The 14106-nt window shown below is 49.1% G+C and overlaps 1 long non-coding RNA gene across 2 annotated transcripts in view; it reads right to left on the reverse strand.

Moving 5' to 3' along the window:
- LOC119039691 (uncharacterized) overlaps window positions 1-14106 on the reverse strand; it is a 48284-nt gene that overhangs the window by 13748 nt on the left and 20430 nt on the right. Inside the window, exons 5-6 of one of the 2 annotated variants that reach the window (XR_005080658.2) lie at window positions 1268-1381; window positions 414-498 (exon numbers count right to left, since the gene is read on the reverse strand). This is a non-coding gene — a long non-coding RNA (uncharacterized LOC119039691). Of the gene's footprint in view, window positions 1-413; window positions 499-1267; window positions 1382-14106 lie in introns of those variants that run through there. The other variant, XR_005080657.2, reaches the window with a different exon arrangement.

Consider the following 14106-nt stretch of genomic DNA (forward strand, 5'->3'; position numbering starts at 1 on the left):
CACATACAAGAGGGCAACTAATTGATATTTCTCTCTCTCTCTCTCTCCCTTCCTCTCTCTCTAAAATTAATAAACATGTCCTCAGGTGAGGATTTAAAAAAATCACTCTCCCATAGGATCGACCCACAATCTGCAGGGCATGTGCTTTAAGTTCTAGCAGCGGGGACAATGCGCAGTGATTCGAACACACCCTGTTGCCCAGTCACTGGGTGACAAGTGACACATATCTGAAGCATCTGCGGTGGTGCATTGTGAGCATTCGGACTGGGTCACGCGGGGAGGGAGGTTCAGGGGAGACTGAGCCTCTGCTGCTGGCCTTGTGAACAGCATACATTCTTGAGAGCAGATGGCCTTAGAGTAGAAAAGAAGGAGTAAGACTCATTTGTAACCCTAACCCACCCTGGGGTGCATGGCTCACCGTTCGATGCAAAATGCTGATGGGAGTAGAACAACTCTGAGTGCAAGGGCTCTGTCTCTGGTTATCAGTCATCTCCGTTCCTATATTCACACAGTTGCCAAAATATACACTGTGAGCGATGACCTATATCACTTGCAAGCATTTAGTATTTGGGATTCTGGGTCCACTTTGCCCAGAGAAAAGCCTATGAGATGCTTCCGAACAAAAGGCAACTCAGCTCCCTCCTTGCTGGAGGTGGCACTGGCACTGGGAACTGGGTGATGCTCCCCAGCCCAGCCCCCAGGTGTTGAAGCCCTAGCACCCCTAGCGATGAGACTGGAGCTGAGGCTTTGAGGAGGTTAAATGAGGTCACCAGGATGGAGCCCTGATCCCACAGAACCGACTTATAAGAAGAGGAGGTGACCCCAATGCCCTCCGACTGCCACAGGAGGACACAGCAAGAAGGAAGCCGTCTGCAAGCCAAGACAGGGGCTTGCACTAGAACCTGAATGTGCTGGCACCCCGATCTTGAACTTTCCAGCCCCCAAAACCGAGAGAAAATGCCTTTCTATTGTATAAGGCACCAGGTCTAAGGCATTTTGTGATGGCTGCCTGAGCACCTAAGACCCTGTCCTCCAAGCAGAAACGGGTTCTGGGGGGGGGTGCTTAGGCTCCACAGCACCCACACCAGCGTCGCCAGTGCTCTCTGCCTCCACTGCCCCACATCCAGCTTCAGGGGTGGGCCCTGAGCCCGCAGTGTAGGTCCTAAGGGCAGCTTGGGCAAGCTGCGCACGTGCAAGACATTCAGAAAGCAGTCTTTCCTAGCTACACGGGACAGCACGCTTCACACGGGGGTGTGTGTGCACTCACCCAGCAGATGTTCACCGAGGGCCAGCTCTGCATCAGGCACAGGGGTGCGAGGGTGTGGGGGTCACCGCAGTGAACAGGACACGCGGAGCTTGTCCTCCGAGAGCTGATTGTGTGCTGGGGAAGACCAGGTGGGGGGAAAACAGAATAAGTAAGGAAAACATGACAAGCTGGACAGTGATAAGCGATGCGTGCTGTCTAGGTTTCCCAGGGCTGCCGCAACCAGCACCACGCGCTGGTAACTTACGGCCGCAGAAACCCGCTTTCCTGTGTTTGCGGAGGGCAGGAGTCTGGGGTGAAGGTGTGTTTGTGTGTGTGGGGGGCGGGTGTAGTTCCTTTCTGGAGCTTTGAGGGGGAATCTCTTCCCAGCCCCTCTCTGAGCTTTCAGCGGTTGCCTCAGTCCTTGGCTCGCAGCTCCGTCACTCCAGTCTCTGCTTCTGTCCTCAATTGGCCTCTTTCCCACGAGTGGTTTGGTGTCTCTATCCCAGCAGCTCCCTCTCCTTTTTCTTGTAAGGACCCCGGTCGTTGTACTCAGGGCCTGCGCTAATCCCGGATGGCCTTTTCTTAACTAACTGCTTCTGCAGAGACCCTATTTCCAGACGAGGTCACACGGACAGGTTCCCGTGGACATGAATTTAGGCGGAATACTATATAATTCACCCCATGCACCCATCATTAAAATGCTGCATTTAGGTTTGTAGTCTGAAAATATAAACCACCGTTGTTTTCTTTAAATCAATGTTAAATTCAGGTCCTGTCGTTAGTAGGAGAGAAAACAACATGCGAGATGAAGACCAGTCCCTCCTGCAGGACAGAGATGCCGGGAGACGTGGGAATCGGCGGGCCGAACGCAATACAGGTCTGAGGGGCCATCTGATTTTACCATGTAATGGGGAATTTACAGGAACACCTGCATCTGAAAAGAGAACAAAAGAGACCCTTCCACAAAACTACTTCGAGTGAAGTGGGTTTTAGTCCCTGCTCTGGGAGTGAATGGCTGCCACTCCGGCCAGGCGGTCTGGCAGGCCTGTGTGGGGCGGGGGTGAGGGGCTGGGGGTGGTCCTCCAACGCAAAGGCAGGGCAAGGGCTGCCGATGCTTTTTCCTGGGGGCTTTTTAAAGGGGACCGTGTTTGTGCTCCACGAGACAAGAAAGCAGAATGTGTTCAACCTCTAAAAATAATCCTCAAACGCATTCTCGACCTACCACAACTCCCTCCCAGACTCCCTCACCGGCCACTTCTCTCCCCCCGTGACCTCTGCGCTTGTTCCACGGAGGCCCTGGAAGGAATCCCGGGAGAGAAGGGCACCGAGGGCAGCGTGGCGCCCGGCCGCCTCTCCCTGCCTGGCGCTGCCGCCAGCCCTACCCCTCAGGTGGCAGTGTCTTCACACGTTTTTACATGTCTGTGCCCGATTCAGAGCCGAGTGACAGGAGGCTGCTGCAGGGGACGCCGAGCACACGCAGCTGCCTTGCACCCATGAGCTGGTGATGTCTGGTAGTCTCAGGAAAGTCCTGTCTCTTTCGCCTCTTAAACACACGCACGCACACACACAGACACACACGCACGCGCACACACACGTCCCAGGCTCCTTAGTGCTTTGCCTCTTCAATACACCTTCTGTACTGGTCTTCCTCTCTGCACCGTCTGCCCACAAGTGCACAATCCGCCCCTGCAACCGAGTGAGGGCCGGCGCCTCCAGCCTCGCACCCGAATGCCGCCCGCATGGCCCCTGAACAGCTTCCCTCCCCGCTCCCTTTCCAAGTCACATAGAGAGCGTTAGCTGGGTCGCATGCACAACCACCCTGCTGCAGCACAGCTCTACACACCATTCGAGACCCACCAGCCAACGGCAGAGCAGATAGCTTTGCCTCTTCTCGCCATAGACAACCCCCTGCTCCAAGCCCCTAGGTTTGGTATTTCAGTACTCAATTCCAAATATAAAGAAAGCTAACCACCTTCACTAAAGTTCTTTTAATGAGACTTTGTGTGCCTTCTCATTAACGTTCAGCCTTTTTTTTTTTTGCCTTACTGTTTGGTTTTCTGCTTTCTTATTTAAACGGTAGCATATTAAATACACTGTTGTAGCCCTGGCTGGTGTGGTTCGGTGGTTGGAGTGTCGGTCCCTAGCTAAAAGTTGCAGGTCTGACTCCTGGTCAGGGCACATGCCCTGGCTGAGGGTTCAGTCCCCGGTCCAGGCCTGTATGGCAGGCATCTGATTGATGTTTCTCTTTTGTATCAGTGTTTCTCTCTCTCCTTTCCTCTGGCTAAAAGGAATGAAGAAATGTCCTTGGGTGAGAATAAAAAAATACATGGTTGTACACCTTGCTTTTTACTATATCTTTATTGGTGTATATTTTACGTATCATAATTCACCCAGTCAAGGGTCCAATGCAATGATTTTTTAGTAAATGAGCAGGTTGTGTAACCACGACCATGAGTCAGTTTTTGACGGTTCCCACCGCTCCAATAAGATCCTTCATGTCCATTTACAATGAACCTTCCCCATGTTCCCCTCCCCCAGACAACGGTTTTTGCTTGCTTGATTAGCAACGGTGAGAAAGTTTTTTTGATATTGTCACGGGAGTCTACACCTGGCCAGTCTCCTTGCCCTCCTAAGAAGCAGGCAAAGAAGCAGGCGCTGCCATGGTGCCTGCCTTCTAGGTCCCGTGACCGGAAACGACTGGAAGGCAGGGAGGAAGTGGGGGCGGGGCCTTCAAACCACACCCCGCCTCTGCCAAGAACAACTTTTCTTTTAGCTTGAGAACAAAATTCACAGGAAAAATGACTATGTGCCTGTCTTAAATTTTCTTCCAATTAAAAGAAAAATAATACTCTGGTTTCTCTTCAGATTGTATAAATCTTTCATCTCTCACAAATTAAAAGAAAATTAACAAAAGAGAATCCTGAATTATTATGACCTGAAAGTTTTTTCCTAACTAAAGAAAAATAGTTGAGATCATAGCAGGCATGCCCACGTTCAGGGACACCGGGGAATACCTGTCACCGACCATTTGAAGGTTGAAGTTTTGTTTTTGTTTTGTTTTGTTTTCAAAAAAGAAGAGTCAAAGCAAACACAGGAATCGGGAACCACAGAATTCAAGTTAAAACCCCAACAAAGCTGCTTTGGAGGGTGATGGTGGATCAAGAAGATGCAAAGACAGGCAACTCAACCAAGTCGTAATGCAATCTGATTTCAAAGCCCACAGCTGTGGCTGCCTCCGGCCGCCTCTGTGTGCCACAGGAGTAGGAACACAGTAGGTCCTCAATTCAGATTGGCCTGAAGAATGAATAGGTAAATGATGGCTTATTATGTTCTAATCACCACGCTAGAAGTTGGGGGTCAAAAACAACAAAGACCCTGATGTCAAGACATCCAAGTGCCATAGAGAAGCAGGCACGGAAGCAAATATTTTCTGTGTAGTACAGTAATTGATAGAAGTCATTTGAAGGTATGGAGATAGCCCGGAATGGGCGGAGGAGGGGGAAATGATGAGAGGAATTTGGGTATGCTGGTATTCTCCAGGAAAGCAATGACAGAGAAGGGGATGTGGGCAGAAGAAACAGCGTGTGCTAAAAGAATAAGTAGTTCACTCTAACTAGAGCATAAAATGTATCAAGATAGGCTTCCCCCTGGAGCCATGGAGCCTGGAGTCTTGGGTGAGGGCAGACATGGGAAGCAAGAAGCAGTTTGATGGCCAAGTTCAAGGGGTGGGTGAGAAGCAAGAACTGGGTACAAAGCAAAAGTCTTCAACAGGAGACAGACCAGATGGCGTGAACACCAGTGTGCCGACTAACGGAGCAGACTTGTGCTGGTTTATATGTAGGAGCTCAGTGCTGAAGGCCTAGAAAAGTGGCAGGAATAGAAGCCACAGCTTTGATAAAACAAGATTGTACATGGAACTGTAGGTGAATTTTGTGGCAGAGAGGTAGATTTACCAGGTAGGAGGAAAGGGATGAATTTAAACATTGTCTCCCAAACCAACAGAGGAACAAACTGCGAGAGCGGGTATGTGGGTGGCCTGGATGAAGATACATCGGCATCCGGTCAGATGTGCACACAGGGGCCTTTGTGGATACAATGTAGTGCCTCCCTCTTGAAGCAGTCAACTATAAGGACCGTAAGAGCAAAGAGGGAGAGAGAGCTGGGACACACTGGAAAACCGCGTCTCAGTATCAGCCAGGATGCACGACCATGGGCAGTAGCTGAGTGCTGCCCAGACCAAAGCGCCATGAGATGCGAGATCAAAAGGCATTCGAAATGCTGGCCTTTCACCCATCGCCTAGGGGAATGGCTTTCTCGTAAGTGGAGAATCCAGAATGTCTTGTGTTAGTGCAGAGAGATTCAGAACTGGATGTGGGAGCACAGCCCTTCTCAGTGGGGTGCCAGATAAAAGGAAACAAAATCTCTGACTCGGTAGGGCAATAGGGAACTTGGGGAGAAAGCGACAGACTGAGGTACCAGATCCAAAGGGGTGGGTGGAGAGCAGGAACCAGATGGCATGGACGTGCAGACCAGGAGCGAGCCCTGAGACTGCAGTGCGTGACACGGAGAAACGGGCCCGGTACAGAGACCCAGGGTCTGGTCCAGGCTCAATGGAGAGCTACTTAAGCCGCTGCTGATTGGAGCCCTTTCCCCATCCCACCCCCCGAAAAAGCCAGAATATTTTCACCACATATTTGAGGTTTGGAAAGCAGAAAGTTTTTTTTTAAATCATCCTAAGAGATCTCACTAGAAAGATCTGAAACTGTTTAAGTTGTTTCAGGAAAAAAAAAAAACAGTACAAAGCAAGTTGTATGTTTCTACACAATATACTTCTAATTCCAAAAAGTACCTTCACGAGCAACAAATCTTTCTGTGGTCTTTACAAAGCTATGGGTTGACAGACATCTCTGGAATTTTATATATATATGAACCTCGCCAAGGCAGGTGGTATGTGCGGAGACAAGATCTAAGCTTCCAGCCAGTCAAAGCTAAGTAAACAGTCCCCTCGCAACAATCTTTCATAAAACATGTCTTGTGTATTTTAGGGTGTTTTTTGCTGTGGTTGTTGCTGTTGTTTCCCTTACGGGATGGGGGGATTGGGGTACACCCATGTCCGTCTACACAACACCTTAACAACCTGTACATGAGGTAGTCACTAGGTCTCTTCGGCTGTGAACTGACAAATCATGACTAGTTCTGTTTTCGCGTGGACATACTCCTGATTACAGAATGCCATCGAGTAACAGAGTGAAGACAACTCATTCAAGAAAAGGGAACAGGAAAATTTGAAGGGCAACTTCATGCTACAGGTCAAGTGTGATAGTTTTTAAAGATGGGCCGAGGGTGGTTGCCTTCTTCCAGCACGCTCTCGCAATGGCTCCCAGTTCTGGGACCCCACGGATCTGGAATTCCAGCCAAGGCCCCCCAGGTTTCGGAGCACCCCCTGACACGCCCTGGTGCTTCATGGGAACGCAGGCGGGAGACCAAGTGCTGCCTTTACTTTGCGTCAGAAATTGTCCAGCCAGTGATTCACCAAAGCAAAATATTATAAAATGATAGTTATCTTGAGCTCTGACAATGTATTCAAATAATGTTTTGTTCTTCAAAATTAAAACACGGCTCAAGTTTCGAGTGGTTGATTTTTGGGCATTTTCAGGAGCCGTGATTCGAAGAGCCTCTTGCTTCACTCCACTGGCCCTGAGACACCCGAGGCCCCCCCCCGGCAGGGGGGGGGGGCTTCTGCTGCTGCTCTTTCCGGCCTGGGACTGAGAGAGGAGGTGTCCAGCCCCCTGGACAGGGGGAACCTCCACACCGTGGCCCATCTGCCCTTTTGAATGTTCCCCTAACGTTAATGGCTGCAACTGGACCTGCCAAGGAGATGCCTTTCCTAACACAAAAAGCCTTTTATTACCATTCTCAGTGCTAGTTATCTGTAATATTCAATCCCTCTGTTTTTACTGTTATTCTTGAGGGTTGCTGCTCGTTTGGAGCACCAGTTAAAACTTGGGGACATCTTTTCCTTAGATCAGAGTTATTTTGTCCCCGCGGGCAGAGGCCTGTGAATGCACTGAGTGCACTGAGCACAGCGACGACACAAATGACCTTCCAGATGCGGCGGCAGCACCCGAGCTGCTCGGTGCCTGCCCCCATTCCTACTACGTGGCAACTGAGTCTCCTTTTAGTGCTACATCCTCCTGACTCCAAGTCTTCCTCCTCCTTTAGTGGAAGACTTTCTTTCCCCCTGTCTCTTAATGAAAAAAGAAAATATTAGGAACATAAAAAGTTTAGCGTTTTTAAGTGTGTGCTGCAGGGATATTGATTTATTCACTTTGTACCAAACAAAATAGGTGACGCAAATAGAAAAGGACTTCAGGCTGACTTAGATGTTAGCGGGGATGTTCCCTCTTAGGCACTGGTGAAATTAACCAGGACGCCGGGAACTCTTCCACGCAGGCTGCGTCTGCAGGCTGGCTCTCCCGTTCTTTCATCTCAATATAACATGTCGATTTCTAATTCCTCCCCCCGGTTATTTTCCCCAATCATTTCCAGCCAATCAAAAAGCAATGAGACTTTATCATATTAAAATGATGATGCATTTAATTTTGAAGTTAGCTCTAATTCAGGAAAAATGTCATGTCAGTTACCTTCTTCAAGCCACAGTTCATATTGTAATTAATTTCTGTGATTTCTGTCCATGAATAAATATCATGGAGTGCCCGGGAGGGTCTTAGCTGTATGCTACATGTTACGCTTCTTTTTAGCCTGATAAAAATCAGGTATCACCTGGCGGGTGCGGCTCACTTGGTTGGAGCAGCATCTGTAAATTGAAAGGCCGTGGTTTCGAGGCAAACGGTCAACATCTGCCTGCCACATTGCCGCTTCTCTCTCTCTTTCTCCCTTCCCCTCCTCTTCCCCGCTCTCACATCAATAAGCATGGCCTTGTGTGAGGACACAAACAATAAAATGAAATGAAATAAGATAAAATCAGGGACCTATCAACAAGGATCTTGTTAATCAGTGGGAGAAATGGAGTGGAGCTCCACACGAGCGTCAGTCCAAGCTCCTGTCTGGCGCGGCAGTGGAGGCTGTGGGCGCTCTCCTTCAGCCCGTGACACTCTGTCCCCAGCTGCTGGGGGGGGGGGGATGGTGGCTCACAGCCTTGAGCCAACTTCTCCCCAAATTCCCCTCAGCCAAAGACCACTCCCCATGAATCTGTGCTCCCTCCATGAAATCAGCCTGCGTGGAGGACTGATTGATGGGGAGGGTACAGGAGGCTCCGGCCCCGCAGGGAGGCAGGATGGCTCAGAAGGACCATCCCAGCTCCCCAACACCCTGTGGGGCCACGTGACCTTGGCTGCACTACTTCACTCCTCCCAGCCCCTCTCTCCACTCCTCACGGCCCGTATGTGTTGATCCCTAGGGCACTTCCAATATATTCCCAGTGTGTTTCTCAATGCACTTCCCTAAAGCAAACTGGTCTCAGAGTCTGACCTCTGGGGGGATCAGCCAGAGCAGCACCCGATGCTGACCTGATGACACCAGGAGGCCCGCCCTGCCCCCCAAGGCGTCACCTCTCTGTTCCCGCTGGAGGGAAGCACTAACTTCCAAAGTGGCATCTCTCTCGAGTCTAACTGTAATGGAAAGCGTTCAAACTCGAGTGTTCTCCTGAAAATTAGAGCTGATACCTGTCAATGTAAGAAATGTCCAAACCTGTGGAGAATTTGATGAGGGCTTACGTGAGCCAAGCCAGTGGCAGTCTGGGAAGCGAGATCTTGAATGCTCCAGAGGATGCAGTTCCTCTCACACACTTGGAGCAAAGGAGGGATGGAAGGGTGGTCACAGGAAGGCGGGAGAAAGCGAGGCAGGCAAACCTCCATGACTGTGTTAGAGGATAATTAAAATTCCGAGTTCCCTTGGCGTGGCTTCGCCTCAGAGGGGTCTGGAAACAAGGATACCTGTGGCATTTCTAAGGTGAGCTAACCTACATGGACAGGGCTTGCTTAAGGCAGGTAAACCTTTTAAACCAGGACCTGGCCAGTGAGGAATGCATGACCAGCTCACCCTGTAAGGCTACTTGAGGTCACTGGGCTTATCAGCTTTATGACAGAGCCCCTTTTGCCTTCACATGTCAAATGAAAAGAATTCAGAATCCAAAATCAATGCCTAGGAATCAGTTTCCCTATTCAGTTATTAATTTTTGGCAATCCAAAATGGACTTTCCCCCAAGTGTCCATTGGATAACAGAAAACGTTCTTGTGAATCCCCCTGCACTGAGTTTAATTCAGCAGCTTCCATTCTCTCTGCCCAGGAGCACAGGTAAATCCACTCAAAACACCTCATCTGCACCTGGAGCCAGACCCGGGAGTGCACAGAGAGTGGGTGAAACCCATCTGGAAGCAGATATTCGGGAGAGAATCACCACCCTATAAGTGTTCTTAAGTGGAGAACATGTGAAGGAAAAAGGGGCTCCTTCAAAACAACTGAATAAAGGTAATATGCAAAGAATAGTAACCAATTTATTGAGTGAAATACGTGCAAATAATTACGACATATGACGCCACGACTTTGCGTCCCAAGTCCTCTGAGTCCTGTTTTACCCCCTAGGGTCCATTTTTTGATGTCCCTGCTGTTAAAGCCATTGCCCACTTGCATTATCTCTGACCTTCTTGGCAGGTGCCTTGAGACACCTACACTCCCTTGGAAGAGGCACGTGCCATTCCTGCCACCAGCACCAGGGCATTGGTGACCTTAGGATAAAGGTCTCCCCCTTTGTGTCCCTCTTTGCTCCCTCCTTTCTCATTTTGCTTGTCCTGATTTTGGGTTGTCCCCTCCGGAGCGCACTGTGTCTGCCCTCCTCTCTCCAAGGGCTTCCTTCACTCGCGGGTGGTGGATCGCTGCCCCTGTGCTCACTTGGACCCTCTCCCTCCCCGCAGCTCCACAGCTCACGGGGCACTTTGGAGCTCACTCTTCCCAGCGCCTGCCCAGCACGCCAACGCACGCACGCCACCTTCTCCCAGGGGGTGAGGGTGTGGGGCATGTGGGGGCAGAAAACAAGGTGTGGGGACGTGTTCTCGGATGAGGCCTGCTACGCGGAGGGTGGCATGGTGGGGAGGTGAGCAGGGTGAGGTGTGGTTCTGTTTTCTCCCAGACTGACTCAGTGCACAGTTGGAGGAACCATCACCTGCTCTGGAAAACCCATCATTTACTGAAAGGGCCTAACCTTCTGGCAAAACTTTCTGGCTATTGGTTGACCTTGGAAAAGCAAACACAATCTCTCTAGGATTTGTCTCCCTACCATGGGAAAGCGTCCTGGATCACCTTAATGGCACTTTGGCTTTTATTTATTTATTTTAAAAAATTTTTTTAGAGGGGGGGAAGGGAGGGAGAAAGACAGGGAGAGGAACATCGATGCAGGAGAAAAACATCCATCAGTTGCCTCTCATACACGCCCCACCCGGAGACAGAACACACACCCCAGGCATGTGCCCTGACCAGGAATGAACCGCTGGCCTTTTGCTTTGCGGGACGGCTCAGCCCACTGAGCCACACCCGTCAGGGAGTAGTGCTTTGCTTTTAATCTCCTACTACCCGGAGGTTTGTGCAGACTTTTATCAAAAACTTTTGAGCAGGTCTTTGGAGGAGTTTCTCTACCCCATTAGCCCTTGAATGAAACTGCTACATGAAGAGAAAGTAAACAATTCAGACCTCACATCCACTGCTACTTCTATTCGCCAGCTTATCTCCCTCCCTTATTTTACTCACTTCCTACTCACCATCCGCCCCTTCCCACACAGCCCTAAAATTTGCATGCAAAAAGGACAAAATTAGTTGTTGAGGTCCTAGGTGATACACTTAGTTTTAAAGAAGACTTTAGTTTTTGGAGCAGTTTTAAGTTCACAGCAAATTCGAGAGGAAGGTCGATTTCCCACCCTGCTCCAGGGTCTGATACGAGGGCAGCTGGTTCTGTGAGTGAAATGCCTGGGAAAATACTGCTTTAAGGGAGTAGCAGCAGATGGTGTATATGTTTGTTTATGATTCTTTGTATCTAAATGGGAATTCTTTCTCATTGTTGCTCTCAGTTCTGGAATCCGGGAGGAGGAGGAAAGTGGCAGCAGAAGGACCTAAACCTGTTCTTACACTCTCCCTCTATTTTTTCTTCATTTTTTCAATTGAGATACCATTGACATACAACATGCTTTCTTAGAACATAAGCACCACCGCAGAACAGAAACTTCTGTTTTGGGCACTATCTCCTCACCAGCACCTAGAGAACAAAAAAATCTTTGCAGTTTAGTTTGTTTTAGTTCAACAAATGTGCACGAGAACAGCGACACGCCGAGCAGAGAGCCGGGGTGAGTAAGAACTGGGCCCCGTCCTTAGAGGGAAAACCGGCCCCAAACTGTTCTCTCTCCACTGCGTCTTTGCACGGGCCGTTCCCTCTGCCCAGAACACCAGCCGCCCCTCCTTCGTCGGGTTGATTCCCACCATTGTTCAGGCCCCTAAAACTCTCAGCTCAGACTCCACACCCAATGCCCTTGGACGTAGGAGGAACCATCCGCAGCCCCTGCGCAGACTCCTGTCGTGTTCTTAGAGGGCGGTGGTTTGTCTCGGTGCACTGCCCAGACCGGGCAATCTGAGGTCAGGACAGTGGATCTCAGCTCTGCAGCCTGAGCACCCAGCCCAGCGTCTGCTACATACTATGTGCACAATACATGCTAAGGAGAGTGATGACCATGAGAAAACCTACGGATCTATACAAGAGGGCTTTTTGGACGGCCATGCCATGGTTTTAAGGAGCAAAGACAGGTACCAAACTGCAAACCATCATTTAAAAATGGCTAAGTAAGCCAAACTTTAAAAAATCTCCTTTTTTACCCTTCCTAGGTGCTAAATTTTTTTCACAAGTTTCAAAGAAAGAAAGAAAGAACTGAAATGGTGAGAAATGAAAATAAAATGTCCCTGTTATCTCAGCGAGGTGACCATGGAACCAGTGGCATTAGTCCAAAGAGCTGAACAGACAACTGCCAGGCTGGTCTCATTTTTACACCGCAGCATAAATGTCACTCCTTCATAAATCCGTGTGATGGAGAGACTAATCTCCCCACGTCAAAAGCATTTGCTGGAACACCGTTTAAAGTGATAAAGACATTACACTGTCTGCAGTTGTGGCAGAGAAACAATAGATATCAATCAAAGTAAGCAAGGGGGTTGGCAATGACAATCCCGACTGTGCTCTAGGGTCGCCTGAGACTCTAGTGTGTGAGCTTTTTTGGGACAGCCTTACCATGTAAAAGCTCGTGTTCCTCCAGGAGGCAGGGAGGAAAAGAGTGAGCAAAAATGGTTCCCACGGTAGGAAAAGGTTTTACATTGTCTTCCCTACACTTCTTCTTCACCTTCTGGCGACCTTCGATGTGCTCCTCCAAGGTGGCTGTCCCCTCAGCCCCCATTCACTTGCTTTCTCTCCATCTGCTTGGGAAAGCCTGTTAAGCCTGGGGACAGCGAGGCCATAACCATTTGGGTAAAATGTCCCAGAGAGTTCAATGTGTGGTCCTGAGTAAGGCTGTTAGTATTTCAGTAGATAAAATCTTAATCTGAGATAGTGAATTCCTGATTTCAAAGTTTCGGGCTTCAACAAAGCAAGAGGCGGGATTGGTTTGGGGGTCTTGCCCCGGTAGCTGTCTACTCAACCTACTTAGATGACTGTTGTGTCTTCAATCTCAGTTTCTTTTCATTTAGTTAGTTGGGTTGTTTTTTTTAACTCTCTTCCTCCTTACATAGAAATTTGCCTAGGAGTCTGGCCCCTTAAAAAAATTACAATCGCATACAAAGGTCTGTCCAGAAAAAGTCCAACCATCATTAATATAATGAGAATGGTTTGCATGACATCGATGTAACCAGGCAGCCAAGGCAAGAGGACTGGAATGTGCACAGGTGAACAATGACGACTTCACTGCACTAGTCAGTGGGGGCGGTAGACGCTGTTGAGTGAGCACGTGCACTGTATGGCCATCACATTCAAAATGACTGAGCGAGTAGAACAATGAATCTGCATCAGATTTTGGGCTATGAATATTCCTCCATGGAAAATATTCAGAGGCCCCAGCTGTGGGCAACTGGTGACTGGCAGCTTCATCACGACAATGCGCCTGCTCACGTATCACGTCTTGTGCAGTTTTTTGGTGAAACATCAAATCACCCAGGTGGCTCAGCCCCCCTTGCAGCCCAGATTTGGTGCCCTGTGACTTCTGGCTTTTCCCCCAAACTAAAATCACCTTTGAAAGGGAAGAGATTTCAGACTGTTAATGACATTCATGAAAATATGATGGGGCAACTGATGACGACTGGGAGAACTGTGTGAGGTCCCAAGGTGCCGACTTTGAAGGACTGAGGTGTCCTTGTTTTATGTACAAAGTTTCTTACATGTTGTATCTTCCTCAATAAATGTCCCCATTTTTCATAGTGTATGGGGGGATACTTTCTGCACAGATCTTGTGTCATGCTGTGAGAAAAACCACAGTTATGAAAACACTGGGGCAACCTTCCATCCCAATACTTCATGTTATCTGCAATCATCAAAAATTAACATGGTTCCTACATCACACTTCCCGAGTCAGAGCAGAGGGAAGAGGCTTTCGAATCTAACAGTCTTGCTTCAGCTGAAATCATTCTGGAAAGCAGCCAACATTCAATCAAGTTCAGACAAGGCCTGGCTGGTTGTTTAAGATTGCTGTTGTGGTTTCGTTAGGGTTTCTCTCCCATTCCAAATAGTTCATGGGGGCCCCTCCCTCCCCAGGGGCTTTGGAATGAGTCATCAACGTTTCTGTTTCGACTACACTATTAAAGGAAGTCCCAGCCTGGAA

Source organism: Artibeus jamaicensis, unplaced genomic scaffold (genome assembly GCF_021234435.1).
Source record: "Artibeus jamaicensis isolate MK-2021 breed Jamaican fruit bat unplaced genomic scaffold, CSHL_Jam_final contig_415, whole genome shotgun sequence".
Lineage (NCBI taxonomy): Eukaryota > Metazoa > Chordata > Mammalia > Chiroptera > Phyllostomidae > Artibeus > Artibeus jamaicensis.